Below are 18,952 nucleotides of genomic sequence, written 5' to 3'. Positions count from 1 at the left end.
TTTTCTAATCAAGTGGGTGAATTTTCTGCCAGAGGGATGGTTCTTCCCTTGCGCTGCTGAAATGAGCAGGAAGCAGTGCAGTAAGGGTGGTGAGTTCAAAAAGTCTTAGGGAGTCCAGGACCCAGGCCTGGGGTCAGGGTATCTGCAACCCTTGGGTGACAATGAAGAGGAGGAGGTTTCAAGTGCTTGTGTTTTCAGTGATAGCCCTATTTCTCACCTGAACTAAAATGAGTTGGAGACACATCTTTAGACTGAGCATCAAGGGGAGGTTCTCCACTCAGTTTTTGGGGAATGTGGGCCAGCTCCAGGCATCAAAGAACACGGAATCACATGTCCCTTCTGTTGGCCCACTCACTTTTTTTTCCAGAGAGCCACTTGTTCTCATTGACACTGATGATCAGCCTAACTCTGGTTTTTCTTAAGAGTAGGTTCAGGCGCTGATTTCTAGTGAGAGGCATGCCAGGACTGGGGATGGGATGCCTGCTATGGAGAAAACCGTGCTTACACCACCATCTTGTGGGTGACAGCCTGTGTGCAGCCGGGACGGCGGCGGGGAGGGAGCTCACGAACCCACTCGGGACTCCGAGACCGACAGCCGAAGAGGGCGGGTGAATGAGCATCCCGGTCACCCCTCACCTCCCCAGGTAGTGCCCAAATGCCTCGGTCACGGGGCAGGGCTCCAGCACGAGAGATGCAGAGGAGGCATGGGGTGGTGCGATCTGCTCCCCTTTAAACGATGCACGCTTTCCCTCCCAGTTGTTTTAAAATCCGTCATGAAGGGGGGGGGGGGCTTTTGCTGACAGCTGTCGCCTTCATGATTCCAGTCTAGGGACTGTCTCCCTGCAGCCCCTTAGCTCCAGTTGGCTAAGCTCTTCTCTGACCAAATTCCTGTTAGTGAAAATATGAGCCATCTTCCTTGTGTTTGGGGTATAAGGCCAAATGGGAATTTGTAACTGCCTAAGCAGGGAGTGTGAATGGTTTATAGGGTTGTACTCACAAAATTTGCATTTCCTGGGGTTGAACAGGCAGCATGCAAGAAGCCATCCCAGGTTTGAGGGACTTAAAATCTGACTAGAAAAGCCTAATGAAAGCTCAGCTCTTCAAAGATATTTTAGTTCAGAGTTGTCTGTTGATTTCACTGAAACTTTTGTGTTTATATAATCTCAGAGCTCCTGTTATTATTATCAGGTTATTCAGCTCAGAGGCTGGCTTTTCTCGTTGACATGAGTTTAGCACCATGGGTTAGGATTAGGGCTGTTTCATTGTGATTGTGGTCCCAATTTATTAATAACTTGGGAAATGTAAGGTGAGTTGCCAATAGGCTCAAAGGAGATCAGTAGTAAAGCTGGGAAGGAGGAACAACTGAGGGAAGCTGATTTTATCACCATAATTGCTGGGAAACAAAACAATTGTAAAACATCAATAAAGATTTAATTACATATTGATTGCTGCTAAAATGTTCCTTGGGTGAACAGGTGCTTTAATAAAGCAGAATCAATTCCTAAGTTGTTCTAACCAGTCTTTTCCAAATGCAAATATTGATTTAGGGCCTTTCTATTCATTCACAGTTTAATTAACATGATTTTATTGCACAAAAATCGAGATAAAATCTCGGCATGGAAAAGGTAACAGGGGAAATGTTAAAAATGCCCAGGACTGGTGCAGGCCTTCTGCTGCCTGTGTGCCAGCTTTTTTCATCTCCTGTGCTGCAGGAAGACCTGTGTGTGAGGAGTCTTCAGGGACTGCACTAATGCCACCTTGCTGTCCCTCCTGGGGTGGCTGCTCTGTGTCCTTGGACGCAGCGTGTACACAGCAGGAGATGTGCTAACCAGCGGCAGGGTGGAGTGTAGGTACTTGAGCTCTCTGATCAACTCACACACAGGTGTACATAAGAATAGTTGACTCCCAACTACTAGCTCTGTTCCTGACACCTGGGAAGACTAATAAAAATCTATTCCAGATATGATGCCAATGCACACAGATCATGTTTAACCACTGAAGGCTTTCATTCCAGAGAAAGCTGACTTTATTATATAGTGTTGCTTAATTCTCCCAGCATCCCAGTGCAGATGTGGCCTGAAACCCAGAAGGCTGACCACAGGATCACTAGGCGGTGGCCAGCCACAGGCAAGAAAAGGCTCTGCTTAAGAGGTATCTCATCACTGTGACTTCTGGAGAGAAGAAAAGATTGGATGGATCTGACTTCACTTGTTATGTCTGTTTTGCAGCAGGCAGAGTAATCTTTTGATAAAATATGTTTAAGCTTTCCAACCGAGGTTAAAAAAACCTTTGTTCCTGTCTTCTCCTGGAAGAAGAGAAAATAAATATCTTAGTTGGGCAAAGTGGGAGATCTCTTTCACAGAATCATAGAATCATTTAGGTCAGAAAAGACCTTAAGATTATGGAGTCCAACCATTAACCTAGTACTGCCAAGTCCACAATTAAACCATATTCCTAAGTGCCACATCCACAGATCTCAATACCTCCAGGGATGGTGACTCAACTACTTCCCTAGGCAGCCTGTTCCAATGCTTGACAACCCTTTCAGTGAAGAAATTTTTTCTAATATCCAGTATAAGATTGTATATTTCCCATCTCCCCATGCTTAGGAATGTTTTTTAAGGAGGAGGAAATAATCTGAGAAGGTTGTTCAACCTTCCTGGTGCCCTATGCACAGAGGCACCCCTGGGTGGGGTGGGCTGTTGAGCTGGGGCTGGGGTGGGGCAGGGGAAGAGCCTTGCCTGAGGCACCAGAGGTGGCACTGGGACACCTGTGGGGCAGACCAGGCAGCACTTCTCTTTAGAGCAGAGAGTGGATTTGCCAAAACACAGCACTGCACAGTGTGTGGCCCAGGGAAGAAGGGAAGGTGTGTAGTACTAGCATGGATGGCCCCATTAGTTGCTCTGGGGTGGGCTGAAGGGAGGTTTGAGAGCAGAGCATCCTTACTGCTGGGCAGATGGAAATTGCCTCAGTGGAAACTGCTGCTTATATTTTATTCTTAATTAATAAAATAATGGTAAATTAGTCCTGATTTGGAAATACTGCCTGCCACAGGCATCCAGATGGGAGAATGGAGTCTCCTAGAGTTGTGGCTTATTGACTGGCTTTCTTGAAAGAGCCCATTTTGCTGGCAAGGTGGCCATGTGATGCCAAAATTGTAGACCTTCCTTGGATGGTATCTCTCTTGCAGGGAAGACAGTAGCAGACTGCAAGATGCTAAGACGGAACTGTGCCAAAGACATAACAGGCTTTCCTTCAACTTTTGCGCTGAACCCTGAACTGACTCCAAAAGGCTCTTCACTTTACTGGTTGGGGTTGTAAAGTGCAGCACATCCCTATGCCTGGGATACCGCAGCAGCACAGAGACGTTTTGTTTGATGCCGTGCAGCGAGCTCTATGTGAACAAGAAGGTCACTTCAATTCTCCATCACTCCCATTACTGCAAACAATACTGACATCATATGTTGTTGTTGTTCAGTCTTCTGGTGTTGTCCATTTGAACCCAGAGGACTCAGCCCTGAGGTTCCAACAAATTATCAGTAGAGAATTTGTTGTTTACTAAAAGCCTTATGTTAGTCTGCAGGAAAAAAATCAGACTTTAGGTTTTATATCTGTCTTCCAAGAAGATGATAGAAACAGTCAGCCCTGGGGACCTGGGCTCCTGTCTGGAGGAAAGTATAATTTGTTCAAGCTGTGCTTCTGTTTTCCCAATATCCCTTCCTGTTCCAAATCTCAATTAGCCATGGTGCGTCAGCATCATGCCTTGGACTGCTTGTGTCTGTTGGAGGCTTAGGACTGGCATTTCTGACTGAAAGTTGTATGCCCAACACTTAAGGTTGTCATTTGTATCGGAGTTCAAAGCTCCCAGGGACTTTATCCACTAACAGTATTTCTTTGAAACTAGAAGAATGCATATGGTGATATTTTTCTATGACAAAATCCTATGAATGCATCTAAGTGGGTTTATAGTCCTGAGAAATGTTTTCTGCATTATTGGCTAGATAAAAGTACTTATTACAAAAGAAATACAGATGTCAGTAGATTCTGTACATGCAGAGATCTAAAATTTGGGGAAGTAAATAGCTCTGGATCACACAGAGGAACCGGTACTATTCTCTCTGTGGTAATGAAGAACAGGATATGTTGTAGGCACAATATTATTAATAAATAGTGAGCAATGCAGTACAAATCTGTAATTTAATTTAGGATTTCAGCTGAAATTGCTCTTTGGAGTTATAGATGACAGTGAGCTCTGAAATTGAGTTACAGTCCAAGCAGGAACTGAGTCATGTGTAGCAATGTTCTAGGGAAGCATAGAATCACAGTCAGCACTGAGCAAAATGTTGTTGACAGTAGTATATTCACTGAAAAATGGCATTTGGTGGACATAAATTAAATTTAACTGAACTTATAGATGAATGTCAGGCAGAAAAATAGGGGGGAATATGAAAGTCAACATTTCCATGTATTGATCTAAAAATGGCAACTTTATTTTTAAAACCGTTTCAAGCTGAAAAACAATGATTAAAAGGTTTCATTAATCTAAAGCTGAAATAAGACATTTTGCAGGGGAAAAAGTTGAATATTTCAGTTTGCCTCAGAATATTTTTTTTACTTTGCAAAATATCTCCTAAATATCTGTTTTAAGCCAAAGAACTACAGTTTCCCCTTCAGTTCCTTTGTTTAGCCACTGAGCTGAAACATCCCATGTTATTTTAGCCGTAATAAAGGCTGATGTTCTTTCAAAGTAAGGGAAGAGTCATTGCTTTAAATGTCACTAACAATCTTCTCCAGCAGAAAAGATCAGTGTTGTGGGGGCTAAATTCTGAGTTTAGACAGATGCCAAAACATCTAGACAAGAAGAAATAGGAAGAGTACAACTGATGTTAACTTCGAGCCTTTCCAGAACTTCCTGTTCATTTCCTTATGAAATGTATGAGAATCACCCAACAGGTTTGCTACCTTCCTGTGTTAGTCACTTAGCCTTTCCTTTCCACAGTCTCCAGGGTTTCCCCTTAACCTTACTTCATTACTTCGCTAGGAAGCAACTATGAATATGAAATATTTTTATAAGAAATTCTAAGTCATGGTCGACTTTCTAGTTTGCAGCAGAAGAGTAGCAAAAAGAAGGTGCAGAAACTTACTGACCCTCTGTGCTGAACAATTCCAAACACAGCTTATTCTACAGAAGTTTATTAGCTATTTAGAATTCTTTTTTTCCTAACCTAAAGTACTAGAATTTTCATTCAATACTCTGGTATCCTGGACTCAAAAAAATAAACCTTACTAAATAAACAGAGCTACTGCTTTCCCTAAGATAATATCAATCATTCATATTAATTCAAGAAATTTCTGCTTAAGTACAACAGGATCTCATGGTTTTCTCCATGCAGTCACCATCTCAGCCTTAGCTCTCTCCTTGCAGGCAAGGCAGAAAAAAGTTTCTGAGTCTGTGCCACACACATGCAGTATTAAAGACTGAGCCTAGGGCTGAAATGAAAAATGTCCTGCAGTCTTTGAAAATCATTATACAAATGAGAAAGCTCCGGGGAGACCTTACTGTGGCCTTTCAATACTTAAATGGGACTTGTGAAAAAGATGGGGACAAACTTTTTAGTAGGGCCTGTTGTGATAGGATAAGGGGTAATGGTTTTAAGCTAAAAGAGAGTAGATTTAGACTAGATATAAAGAAGACGTTTATGGTGAGGGTGGTGAAACACTGAACAGATTTCACAGAGAGATAGATGCCCCATCCCTGGAAACATTCAAGGTAGGCTGGATGGGGCTCTGAGCAACCTGATCTAGTTGAAGATGCCCTTGCTTATTGGAGGGGAGTTGGACTAGATGACCATTAAAGGTCTCTTCCAACCCAAAATATTCTATGGTTCTATGATAAATCCACTTATTTCTCACTGCTTGTCATGCTTCTGGGATTGAAAGAAAATCCCTGAAAGAAGAAAACTACAGGCCAGTTTTCTGCTCTGCAGACATGATAGCTCTGGATTTCTAAGCCAGAGCTGTGTTACCGTGAATAATGTGCTAACTCTAAAAGCCAGGTGGAGCTAGATCTTTACTTCCCAAGAATGTCTGTAATGAGCCTAAATTGATTCATTTCTGGAAAATGTTCAGATTTTGAAATAGAAGCTGTTAAATAAATAGGATTTTCAAGCAGTAAAGTACAAGATCAGTTTCTTCTGAAGGACCAGATACTATCGACTGTTAAACTGGTGATCCAATATAATATACTTTGTAAGCACCATACTAGGTCTACAGTTCCTCTCTCTTCCTCTTACATCTAGATCATCCTGTATGAAATCCACAGCTACACTCATTATCTCTTCTTCTGAGAAGTATACTGAGAAGACTGGTCAGACAACCTAGGATACTGAAAACCAAGCTAAATTAAAAGAAGAGCTTGACAACATCATCTGTCTTCTTGTATGTAATCATTTGTCTAACATCTGATTCCCCCAAAAAATGATACCAGGCAAAAAGTTGGAAGAACTGTTGGTTTGGTTTTGGTGGAAGATAGGGAGAGAAAGAAATCTCTTCTTAAAGTAGCCAAGTACCCAGTAGGCATTACTACTTTTTCTGGTTTCCTGGTGAACTTTTCACATGGTTCTAATGATAGGTCATAACCACTTTGTTAAATGTTTCAGTGACAGTAAACACAGCAAAAAATAGTAATCTAGAATACATTGTGCCTTAAAGCTCTCTCACTAGTTTAGGAAAATTGTGGTTAAAAACTGTGGCATTTGGATGACCTTCCTTTTGCTGTTCCAGCTAAAACACTCAATTCTAGTATAAATAAAGGCAAACATTAGTGATAATAAACTTTCAAACTCAGCCACTGACTTGTTTATAGCTAGGTTGGTACTTGAGGGATCCAGTGCAATTTAAAAGGCAATAAATTGAAACCAACTCACTCCATTTTGGAGGCTGTTTATGAACTCTTTTAATTTGGTGTCATATTTATTTGAGGAGAATTAGATTATCCTATTCATTAGATGCAGTGGCCAGTGATGAATGGAACAACATTCCACATCAATGGCATTAATTGAATCCTTGCAAGCACAGATAATACCCCTGCAGGAAACAGGAGAAGATGGAAAAGTTCTCCAAAGTAGGTCTGCAAATACTGCAGTGAAGAGGGAGCGTTACTGGATAGCAAGGATTGTTGATAGCAGTTGAATGCTTTTCATTGTTGGTGAGACTACTTAAAGAGTAGTTATGATCTCTAGGCATACAATTAAGATCAGATCCCCATGGTGCTAGGCACAAGTGCATGTCAAGGGGAAGCTCCTGCTCCAAGGCTGAGTTTAAATAGAAAAATCACACAATGTATGGGACAGGTGGTAGATCTAGCTGAGGGAAAAATAGGTGGTTTAGGATATGGTTTAATGATACAGGTTAGCTGCTGTGCTAGCTACCTGCTGTCATACCACACCTTTACTCTGGTACTTACCTGACTCAGTGATGAGCTGGTTCTGGGGACAAATCAGCAGAGAAATTATCTCAGTATTTGTAGCCTGAGGCTGCAAATTTGTTTCGAGGGCTTGCCTGAACCAAGTGAACAGCTCACTGATGGTGAAAGCAAGCTGTTCCTCTTCCCTGCTCCCAACCATGTACTCTTGCCTGTCACAGCTGCCAGGCCTTGTCTGACCACATGCCAGCCCTAACAGCAAAAAAACCTAGCTTAGCACTTCTTTGCCTAGGAAGGGAATTGCATCAGCTTAGCCTGAGATCATAGCCAAGGCAAATGAGAAATCCTCTTTGTCAGGCAAGGAGCTCTTACTTCATAATAAACCTGCCTCCTTCCACTCCTGTTGCCTCAGGCCACTGCCCTGGTCAGGTTATCAGGCTGCCAGTACTGCTACAGGGGAAACAGCGGGGTGGGCAGTGGGGAGGGGAGGGCCGTGCCAGCCAGCCTGCTGTATTGCCTTCCTTGGGTTTGGACACTGCACACATAGGTGCTTTTAAAAACAGCACTCCTGCTCAGCAGGCGTAGGAAACCTTTTCAACATGTCTTGTCCAGGACCACCCATGGTGTCTGAGGCAGAACCAAGGAGAGAGTACAGGTCTCTGGAGCCGTAAGCTAGTGCCATTACTAAATCCTTTGCCTTGGGGACAATTGACTTTATTTCAGGGGGAAGCCATAATCAGAAAGACTGGCAGACCAACTGATTTAAACCTTGGGTTTGTAATGAGACCCAGATGATTTTCTCCTAGCTCATCAATAATACATGCCTGCGTCTGTTGAGGATTTCTCGGAAATGTGTCATTCTTCCAGAGAGTGTGTCCTATTGATAGAGCCATAAGCCACTGCCGATTAATCAGGGCATAATGCAGTGTTCAAAAATGAGCATGAGCTTTTCATGCCAGTCCTTTTTGATTCATGCCTCCACGGTGATTCATGCCAGTCCTCTTTCAGATAAGAAGCTGTTTGTTATGAGCAAATTACTTTATTGTCAGTGAAAGGTGAAAACCAGCCTGAGACACCAATGGGCTTAGGTGCAGAGAGTTGGATTCAGAGCTTCATTAAATTCTGAGTTTCCTAGTTGCTTCCTAGGAGAGAAGAGACTCTGCTCCCGCACATCCTAGTCGTGCAAAGCAGTGAACAGTGGTAAAGTGGGTGGAAGCAACTGTACCCTGGATGTATGGGACCCCCCCCAAGATCCCTGATGTAGCCTATGAAGTCCCTGTACTCTTTACGGATCCTTTCCATCACTGATGTGCTTTCAGTCTGCAGGCACGGGGCAGGTGTCTTCAGCAGTGTGCATGTCAGGATGGTTCTCCTGGGGAAATTCGGGGCAGTAGTTGGAGAGATTTTTCCTGAATGTTTTGAACACATGCCCCAAACCCTTTTACTGGATAAATGTGAGGGGCAGGGCAGCACATGTCAGGCATGATGATTACTCATGCAAAAAGAAGGTGACAGAACTGGCCACTGGGAATGCTGATGAATCTGAGTTCTCCCATGCCATGTCCTCTGCCAGGGGCAGGAGGGCTAGAAGGCAGTAAGTAGCACTGTTCTCATTTTGCTGAGGCAGAAACAGAGGTGAGTCACCAGTTCAGGGTCAGCAGTGGAGAAGTGATTTAGATGCAGTTCATCAGCATCCCAGACAAATCAACCGCCTGGTGACTCCACCTCTTCTCTCTGCTTGTACTGGGCTGTTTCTTTCTGACCTGTGTGCTCTCACTATTGCAGCCCTGGGAAAGTGCTCTCAGCTGAGGTCTCAAAGAGGTTAAAGCAGTAATAGCTACAGAGAGAGCACCATGGATATCTATAAAACTAACGATTTCAGAGCACTAATTTCATTAGGAAGCTAATTGCAAATATTGTATCTAAGAATATTTCCAGCCATCTGCAGGAAGGGAATGTCACAGTGCTTGAAAGGCATCATGTATTTATGATTGTGTCTTGCTGATAAATAAATCTGGTGCAGTGAGTTTTGGATGTCATGATGATAATCATGCAGAACAAACATCTCTTGCTGTTACTTGGAGGTATTCACAAAACACTTTTATTGTGGTATCTGAATTGTATGTGTAAAGTCCTGTTACATTTCACCTCAGTTTCAGAGTCTAGAGCTGAGTGAATATGGGACTGTTGCTACTCCCTATAGCAGAGCTTGGCTGTGCCTGTTGTCACATGGGAAACCAGTGACACTGCAGGGAACAAAATCACATCTTCCTGCATCCAAGGCTGGTACTCTGCCAACTGCGTATCCATCTTTTATTGTAGATCCAGGTAAATATTTGCAGACTTTAAACAACTCTCATCAGAATCAATCCTAAGGTGATGTGAGTGTCAAATGGACAAAGAAAAGGTAGTCTGCATCCCATTCATAGAGTAAGAACAGCAGCAATGTCAGGAAAGTGGAAGTTTGTGCTGTCACTGCCCCTGTGTTCTCTGTATTCTGGGTAGATTGAAATCCTCACTTCCTAGAAATGTAAGTTTTGACAAACACCAAGTCTGCTGGAAGGTAATTAATTTTTATAAAACATAGAGGGCAAGATTCAGCAGTGGTACAGTTTTCTTTGGTTTTTGATGCTCCCTGGATCAAGCAGTGGAGTTTGAACTCTAAAGGAACCTGCCACCCTGTTGGATAGAGCTGTGGCAAAATTTGCCTTCCTGTCTACTTGGAACCAGCTCCTGAGGACTGTTGCTCCCTGGGAACCAAGTTTTGATGTTTGGACTGTCTCACTCTCTCAAATCATCTGTGTTTGTAACCAACCCTTTTCGAGGACTTGTGTATAATGTATAAATAAAGTTTAGCTATGCTTACCTTGTTCCTCCCATGCAAAGGTGACCTGTAAGGACCTGACATGTGAAGCTACCTGATGAGGTGGTAATGTAACAAATAACCTGCAAGACCTCCCCCCTACACAGCATTTAAATAGCTGTATGTCTGCATACAGCCTGTAGGTTACGTCAGTTGCCAGTCAAGCAAATGAGAGTTTAACAACACCCGGGTCCCACTTTGCAAGAGACAGCAGCCTTTTAAAGAGAAGCCAAAACTATTTTAAAGAATACTTGTTTGTGAGCCAGTTTAATGAGGGAAGTTGTCCCACTAATCATTGTTATAATACCTGTTATGACATCTGATGATCAGTGGAGGCATTATATTCTGAAGTCTCAAAGGTTTGTGCTGAGGTGGACATCTACCAAGCACAAAAACATTTCTGTCTTGAGAGCAGGGTGCAGTTATTACATCCAGGCTTAAGGCTAAATAATCCCAGGGGTCAAGACATGCAGGCTGAACTTGCAACATAGCTCTTAAAATATTTCTCATTTTCCTCTAGAATAAGCCAATTGAAAAAACACACTCATGTTTCTTGTTAATTTTAGCATGCAGCTATCAATGAGACCTTGATGTTGTGTGCAAAGGAAATTGAAACCTAACCCCAGAAATAGCTTGCTTTTAAAGGTTTTATTAATATCCCAGCTTGTTTGGGCTCCAATCCTGGTAGCTGTTTTGTCTGGACTGATTTGACACTAGGACCGAGCATCATGGATTTTGTTGATTTTTTCTTGGATTGCTGGGGTTCAGTTAAAATCTTCTCAAGATCATGACCTATGGTCAGAGCAGAGAGAGGCACAAAACTTTTTTTTTTTCTGTTGACTTTAATAGGAGGTGTGGAGGCCATGCACCTCTAATAATAAATAAACATACATGTATAAAATGCTTGTCATAGTAAACAGACAGAAGTAGATGCTGAATCACAGCAATATGAAGGTACCCTGCAGAAGGATATGCCAGGGTAAGCTCTGGCAGATCACTACCTGCATCCTGCTTTTCCTACAGACTGTGTAAGATGTCTGCCCTATAAACATATGCAACATAAGATTTTTACCTCTGAAGGCCTAAATGATTTGCATGTGAATACCAGGACACGGTCCTAAGAGTGGTTTCCCATTCTGCAGTCTTGACCATGCTCTGAGAGCTCAGCTTCTCTTGTTTGTGGTTCCCGTGTGTTATTGTTTAGGGCAGAGACTGTACAGTTATGCAATATGAAGTCTGCTTCTACTTCTGTTCTGACACAGCCCAGGCTAGGTGATCAGAAGCTGTTGATGTTGTCTGGGTACATTGGATGATTTTTAAAAAAATAATACACTAATTAATGGCATCTTAGAGTCTCATTTGTGAGGTTGGTAATACTGGTAACATACATACTGTGACTAGTTCATAGACTCCATATGTCTGCCACTCCTCCCAGCAGAAATAATCCACAGAAATGACACAGGTTGTCATTAACTAAAGCAGCACTCAGTCACTCAGTCTGCATGAGCAGAAGAGCAGAACCATGAGCATAAACCTAGCTTTTGCCTCCTGTAGTGCACTTACCACCAGGCCTCCCAAAATCTGAACCCAGGTCACTGGAAAACAAATAGAAAGCCCAGTTCTTGCTGGCTGAGGTTTCAATTCAGAAGTAAAGCTTTTTCTAGACCTTTATGCCTCTTCCCAAGACAAACACTATAATAATAATATTTTTGCATAGCACATGGAGGAACAGGGCCCCATTTTTCAAATGTGTGTAAGGCAGGCAGGAAAATTCACCTTAAATTTTTAAGCTCTTACAATTTATCAGAAGGTCTGTTGAAGAAAACAGCCTGCACAATGTCTTTTGTAATATAATAATGGAAACATTAGCCTCTGTCCACCCTACAAGAATGGTACTGTTAGGAGCAAAGAAACTTTGATCTTTAGACTGTGAGACAAAATATTGTTTGGAGAAAAAAAACGGCAGGTTCACATGAATAGTAGACAGTGCTATTAAGGTTACATCCAACTTATGAGGTTTCTTTGAAAATTAAATCCTGATTTAAGGACAAGATCCTCATCACTCATGGAATCACTGAGAAACGGAAATCTGAGCAAATGTCAACTTAAAGTAGGTGGAAAAGGGTCACTATTTTGACTAAACAAAAATAATTTGTAACACAGATGCACTTTATGAAGCATATGCAGAAAAAATAACCCTTTTGTTCATGCCTGAGCTCCCAGTTCAGGATGCCTCAGTGAAACAAAGCATGAAATAGCCTGCTAACTAAGTGTATCTCAGGATAGTTCAAAATGGGCTAGACTTGGATGTGGACTGAGTTTTGATCCAGGTTCCCCCACAATAATGACTTTGTAGAGTTGCAGAAGCCATTTCCATTTGCATAAGTGAAGCCTGTTTTACTGACTCTTATGGTGCTCTGCTGCTTTACAGCAGCTGAAAATCTGGTTTTAATTCAATCAGATGTTAATTCCCAGAGACTGGGCAAGTCCTGGCTGCCCGGAAATGAGATGTTTGAGATGAAACACTCTTCCAACCTCCCCTACTGGAGTAGATGCCACTTCTTCTATCATAACCTTTGCCCAGCTTTCAAGATTGTTGTGAGGTTTTATTAATGCTTTCAAAAAATTGCCCCATGTTTTGCAGAAAGTAGCTTTTCAAATATGATGCACTATCTTTAATGTTGAAAAAAAGTCATAAAATCAGGAAGCACATTGATTGCAGTTTATTGAGAACAGCTGGGTATAAAATCACCACCTAAGGCATCAGGGCATGGAGAGGTGAGAAAATTAAACTTCATATAATTCTAATCTAAGATTGGATTGAGGGTTAATTGCTAGACAGGGACCCAGAAGACTTGCCCTTAATTTGTGCTATTTAAGGGGCAGGACATGGGGTTTTTAAGTAAGATGCTGAGTCTGAAAAGAGGTAGAAAAAGAATATAGCCTTTATGATTGAAGGTGTATTTCCCTGTAAAGTAATTATTGTTGGAGATCTGCTAAAATCTCTTTACTTTTTTGGGTCTGTTGTTTGGGCTTTTTTTAGGTGTCCTGTTCTGTGATGCTTGCTACTTAAAGAAATATTCACCTGGTGATCTAAAAGCTTCAAGATACATTTTTATCCAAAAATAAACATTTCCTGCCCTTACCTGAAAGGAACATAGAGTGATTGTTGTGCTGCTGTGAACTGCTAAAAGATTTATTCTCGTTTGTTAAAAATATGAGGGTAGCCTAAGCTAATGCCATCTTGGGGAAGCTTCTGCAAAACTTAGTTTTTTCTCTGTGCATCACAGAAAGACATACTGAGGCATGGAGAGGTTAGTAACTTGGCAGGCTGGGATAAAGGAAGGAGACTTCAAGCAAGGCTGGCATTGAGACTGCAGTGGTCAGTCTGATATCACAACTACCTGGCAGCAGAGCACAGGACTTTAAGAGCTGATCCGCAGCTATCATATGCTACAGCACCAGATAATCTTGTTTACTGGCTAACCAGTCTTTATTATTAAAGGTAATATGGTTAGGAGGTACCTCAATGAAAGCCTTCCAGTTTTAAGGCCTACATTAGCTTGTTTTCATGTTAACATTGCCCTTTCTTTCTGATTTAATTTGCCTGATGCAGATAAAAATGGCAATTGCAGCCTAAATAGCAAAGCTCTTTTAGTCATTTTTAGTATACAGATTGGCTGTTTCTCTAATTCTAATAATCTTATTTTGCAGCTTGTCCTCGCTTCTGTAGATCTTTTCCCAATGTGGGTCTCTGTATTCTGCATAATGCAACAACATTTTTGTCAGGTGTTGCAATTATGTTGCTCTATGCATCCTCAGATTGCATTTTCACTTCTCATAGCTGCCTCATCATGCTATGAGCTCATTATAATGCTGCAAGGGCAGCATTACATTGTCATCTATCAGCACCAGCAACCACTGCTTTCTTCGAAGGGCACTATAGTATCTTATAATGGAATCTCCGAAGATGGACTCGGGCATCTGCCTTGATGTGGTGGGCAGCAGTACCTCAATGCACCTGGTGCACCTGCATTATGAATATTTCTGAGACTGTGCAGGGATCAGACTCTGCTCCTCAGGGTTGTGGTGCATAGCTTAAAGACTCCACATCTACACTATATTTAATATGATTAAATAAACATATATTGCAATATCTCTATAGCACTCAAGTGCTCAGATATGACAATGGCAGGACAATTAGGAGAGATGTAGAGAGCTGTTATACACACTCCCTGGAATAATGATTTGTGGTGGACATTACCAATTCTTCTGTCAATAGTAATTTACCAGCTCATGGCTGCTTATCATATGTATTCACTTTTTTTTTTTTAATCAGCTGATACTTCTGAGCATTTGAGCTTTGTGTTGACTCCTTGTTTCTGCTCCTTGGTCACTAAGAAGAAAAAAAAAAGTAATTTTAATAACTAAATATGTTCAGATTTGTTTATCCAACTGTCATTACTTGTGGAGAGCTACTTAAGATCTTCTCTACATTGTTGTGTAGGACAAAATAAAAAATGAGGCTGTCACACTCCACTGTGATACAGAGAGGAACTGAGCCAGCCGAATACAATTATGCAGGCTGAACATGAACAGCGTCCAAAACACACAGTAGGAATTCCCTCTGGCCCAGTGACACTCAAACATGCCATACATTTGCAATAACTATAGAGGGTCAGAATCTCAGCTTTACAGCTCACTGGAGAAAACAAGACTTGCTAGTTTATTCTCAGCACTACCAGACTGTACCTGTATTCTTGTGCTGTACTCTCCTCAGTATTGTACTCTGAGAATAGTCCATGGTGTCATGGACTATAAGAAAGAGATATTTTTAAGAGCTTAAAAGGCAAAAGTTCTACATGGAGTACTTTTCCTCCACTTAGTATGGAACTTTAAAGCTTTGTGTTAGAAGCTTCCACAAAAAGCACTTTTGGGTGCGCTTGTGATCATTTGCAGCAATTGTAAATACTGCAGTAATTCCGCTAAAAGCAGTCAAAATATTTCACCCAAATCACATGCAAAGTACCATCTGCCTTATCATAACATTTCCTGCATTGTCAGTATGGTACAGAATTTTTAATTTCCTGCTCTGAAAGACTGCTTAGTTCTACTGAACATTGTTAAACAGATGTAACATTTCACCCAAGATCTGGTTGAGTTTCAATTCTGGATGAAGTGGTTCCTGTAAATAAGGCTTGCAAAATGCTTTCTCTCTGAAAGAAACTATGGGCCAGTTTTTATTACATGCAATTATTATAATTATAGGATCTTCTGCTTAATCAGGATGTGCTTAATTAGGATAGCCATTTAATTGGGACATCTCCCAAGGAACCAATTTAGCTTAATGTCATTAGTACTATCTAATCAGGGCAGCTTAGGAAAAAACTTGCTTTTAAAAAATAAGACCCCAGCAGAGGTAAAGATAAACTGACGTTTTGCTAGTCTGATGCATTCAGTCTGTTCCCTAAAGGTTCAGATTGCAGCACCGCTCAAGCAGCTACAGGGATGATCTCCTTAAAGTAACAGAAGACAAGCATGACCCTTCTGTTGTGAAAGTAGCAGACATGACCTTCACTCTTGCTCTTGGCTGCCATGTCCGGAATATCCTGGCAAATGAGACATTAACTTCATATTGTACCCAACAAAAAAAAGTTCTCTGACAAATATAAATAGCAAACACCACCACATTTTAATCATGAAGGTATTTGCAAGGATATGAAATAAAGCAACAAGCACCAGGTCTTAAAAGGAGAGTTCAAACAGAGATTCCCAAACTGTTTGTCATTGAGCTTTTGTTCATATTTTAGTAAAAAACCAAAAAATCTATCTTAGGTTTTGAAGTTAATGTCATTGCAGTTATACATTCAGCATTGCCCAACAAGATACCACCACCAAACAAAAACTGCTGTTGTAAGGAAACACAGAATCACGCAAGTTAGGCCTAACTTTCAATAAAAAGTTCAAAGACACAACCTTCTGTGATCAAACTTAAGACTTCATCTTGGCCTGTGAGCTAACACACCCCAGATGGGCAATATGAGCCTGCAGCTGAATGAGGTCTGAATTTGCAATTTCAAATACTAGTGAGAAACTTGGAGTGAAAGCAAACAAAGTAGGGGACAGACTTCCAATTTATGTAAATCTGTGACATCCCAGTGCAACTGGTGCAGACATACTGGGCTTACTATCATAAAGATTGCAGCTTAAGACAGTGAGATGAAGCAGGGATACATTTGCTTGTGCAAGGTGGCAGCACTGAAACAAGGTGGTCCAGAGAGGTTGTGGAATTTCCATCCGTGGAGATATTCAAAACCCTTCTGGACATGGTCCTGGGTAACTTGCTTAAGGTGACCCTACCTGAGCTCAGAGGTTGGACAATATGACCTCATGGGCTCTCTTCCAACCTCAGCTGCTCAGTGATTCTGTGAAGGTTCTGACCACACTCCCCTCAGTATCGGTAAAGGGCAAAACCGGAGACTGAGCGTTTAGTTAGGCACAATGTTGACTTTGATGGTGAAGCTGGCTTAAAAAATTCCAGTCCCCAACACTCCTCCTCTGTTTTTTTCCATGCTACAAAGTGGCTGTCTCTACTTGTGGTGATATAACTATTTACAGGACCACAGCATTAACTGGATCAGTGATAAGACAAGATTAAAAAAAAAAATGTTTTCTTTTCTTTTAGAGTGTTTATTTTTTTGAGTGTTATTTTTAAATGTGTGTCAGTTCAGCTACCCAGTTCCCAGCTCTGCTGGGATATCCTGTCATAGCACATGCAGTGATGAACAAGTGAATGGGGAGAAAGCTGGGAAGAGACCAGCATGATGCCTGGATCCAACATACTGTATAATTGCATGCTGAATTACACTGTCTCTTGCTGAAAGCAGGAATATCTGTTATCTGATGTTAATTAACTAAAGAAATCAGGCCTCTGTCTTCAGCTGGCTGTATCTCTTGGGTACTCATGGGGATAGGCAGAACCTACAAAACCAGGTATGTTTTCTTTAGGTGCAGTTGAGGAAGTCTAATGGTTAATCCAGTAAGAATTAAAACTGCATGAAAGTATATCCAGCAAGTTCTGCACAGATACATGTTCCTCGGGGCTGGATGTCTCATTAGTACTACGAAGTCTGCAAGAAATGAACTAATTCAAACTAAGTTAATTATAAAACCAAGTGACTCCCCAAGAAGCAAAGTTGTTCTAATTGTGTGACTGCCCATTCTTATTCAGGTCACCTTGTACAGCCTCATCTCTTCTTCAGTGTTCTTACTCCCTGAGTCTATTATGGATTGAAGATGCTGGGCTGCTATTTTCAGAGATTCAGGTATGGTTAAGGTGGAACTGGATTACTGATTAGTGTGCTGGTGTAGGACTGGGTTCAACACCTGCTCAGGTACAAACTCCGTGCATGACTTCAACATGTCACCTTGGAGCTGAATTTACTATTATATTTAGATAGAGCTTAGGCACCTATATTCCAAAATGAGATCCTCAAAGGTCTTCCTAATGTTAGACCTCTGCTTTGTGCCACTTCCCTGGTCCACCTGAAATCCTGCTGTGGCCATGTTCAGAATCACCTTGGTCTCTTCTCCACTGATGAGCCATTCACCTTCCCAGTTCCTTCTGCTGTGTGCAGAGCGGATGCTGCCCAGCCTGTGCTTCCCCAAAGGCCTGTGCATCAGCAGCTTGGACAAGGCAATACCCTTCCTCTACACTCCTATGTGACTGCTGAGTAGCTGATGCAGTGTTAGGGCAGTGCATTTGAGACTCTTCTTTGCTTCCCTGCACAGCTTCTGCAGTAGCAGAGAGCTGTATTTGTAGCCCAGGTAGATGAGCAGAATTACCTGTGTCTTCAGGGCTCTGAAAAGAGAACCTTAAGGTATAAACCTATTTAATTTGTTAGTGAATTATGTTCCCAGGAGTTAATTATCTGCACACCAATGCTACTTCATGTGGCAAAGAGCAGGTGCTCTGCGGTTGTATGTCTATGGCCCTGAATGTGGCATGTAGGAAAACACCCAGTGGTATCCAAGTCGGTGTGCTCCTGCAGCTGGAACTTGAGTTCTCTCTAGCTACCTACACTTAATTTCTGTGTACCGTGGTGTCATGGGGAAGAACTCATTGTAGGAGATGCTGCTGGTAGTTACTCACAATTAATGCACATTAACAGAGGATGCAACACAGGTATGCTTTCCTAACAGGGCAGTGGTTTGTATATTAAGACACTTGACAACATTTTCCTGAATAGATATTATAAATGATATTACAAAAAAAAAAAAAAAAAAAAGATAAAGAATGGATGTTCTTGGAAGCTGGTATTACTTATTGGTCCCATACCTCTTACTAATTTTTATTTAGTTATAAAAGGAAATATTAAACATCATTTGCTCTTAATATAAAAAGGGAGATTGCCACTGATAAGCATGCTTAAAATAAGGATGACAATGGTTATTTTCATTCCCTAACTATAATAACAGACTATGAGACAACAACGAATGCAGCCAGTCCAGCTGAAGGCTGAATCATAGCAACAGCATCAATTGATTTGTTTCCAGGTCTAAAAAAACTAATAAAGACTTTATGTAATCTCCTAGATACAAAAGGCTTAAGATTAATGCCTTAAATCTGCTCCTTATGCTCAAATAATCTCTTTACAGACAGATGC

Source organism: Athene noctua, chromosome 5, assembly GCF_965140245.1.
Source record: "Athene noctua chromosome 5, bAthNoc1.hap1.1, whole genome shotgun sequence".
Lineage (NCBI taxonomy): Eukaryota > Metazoa > Chordata > Aves > Strigiformes > Strigidae > Athene > Athene noctua.
This window is presented reverse-complemented; position numbering follows the sequence as displayed.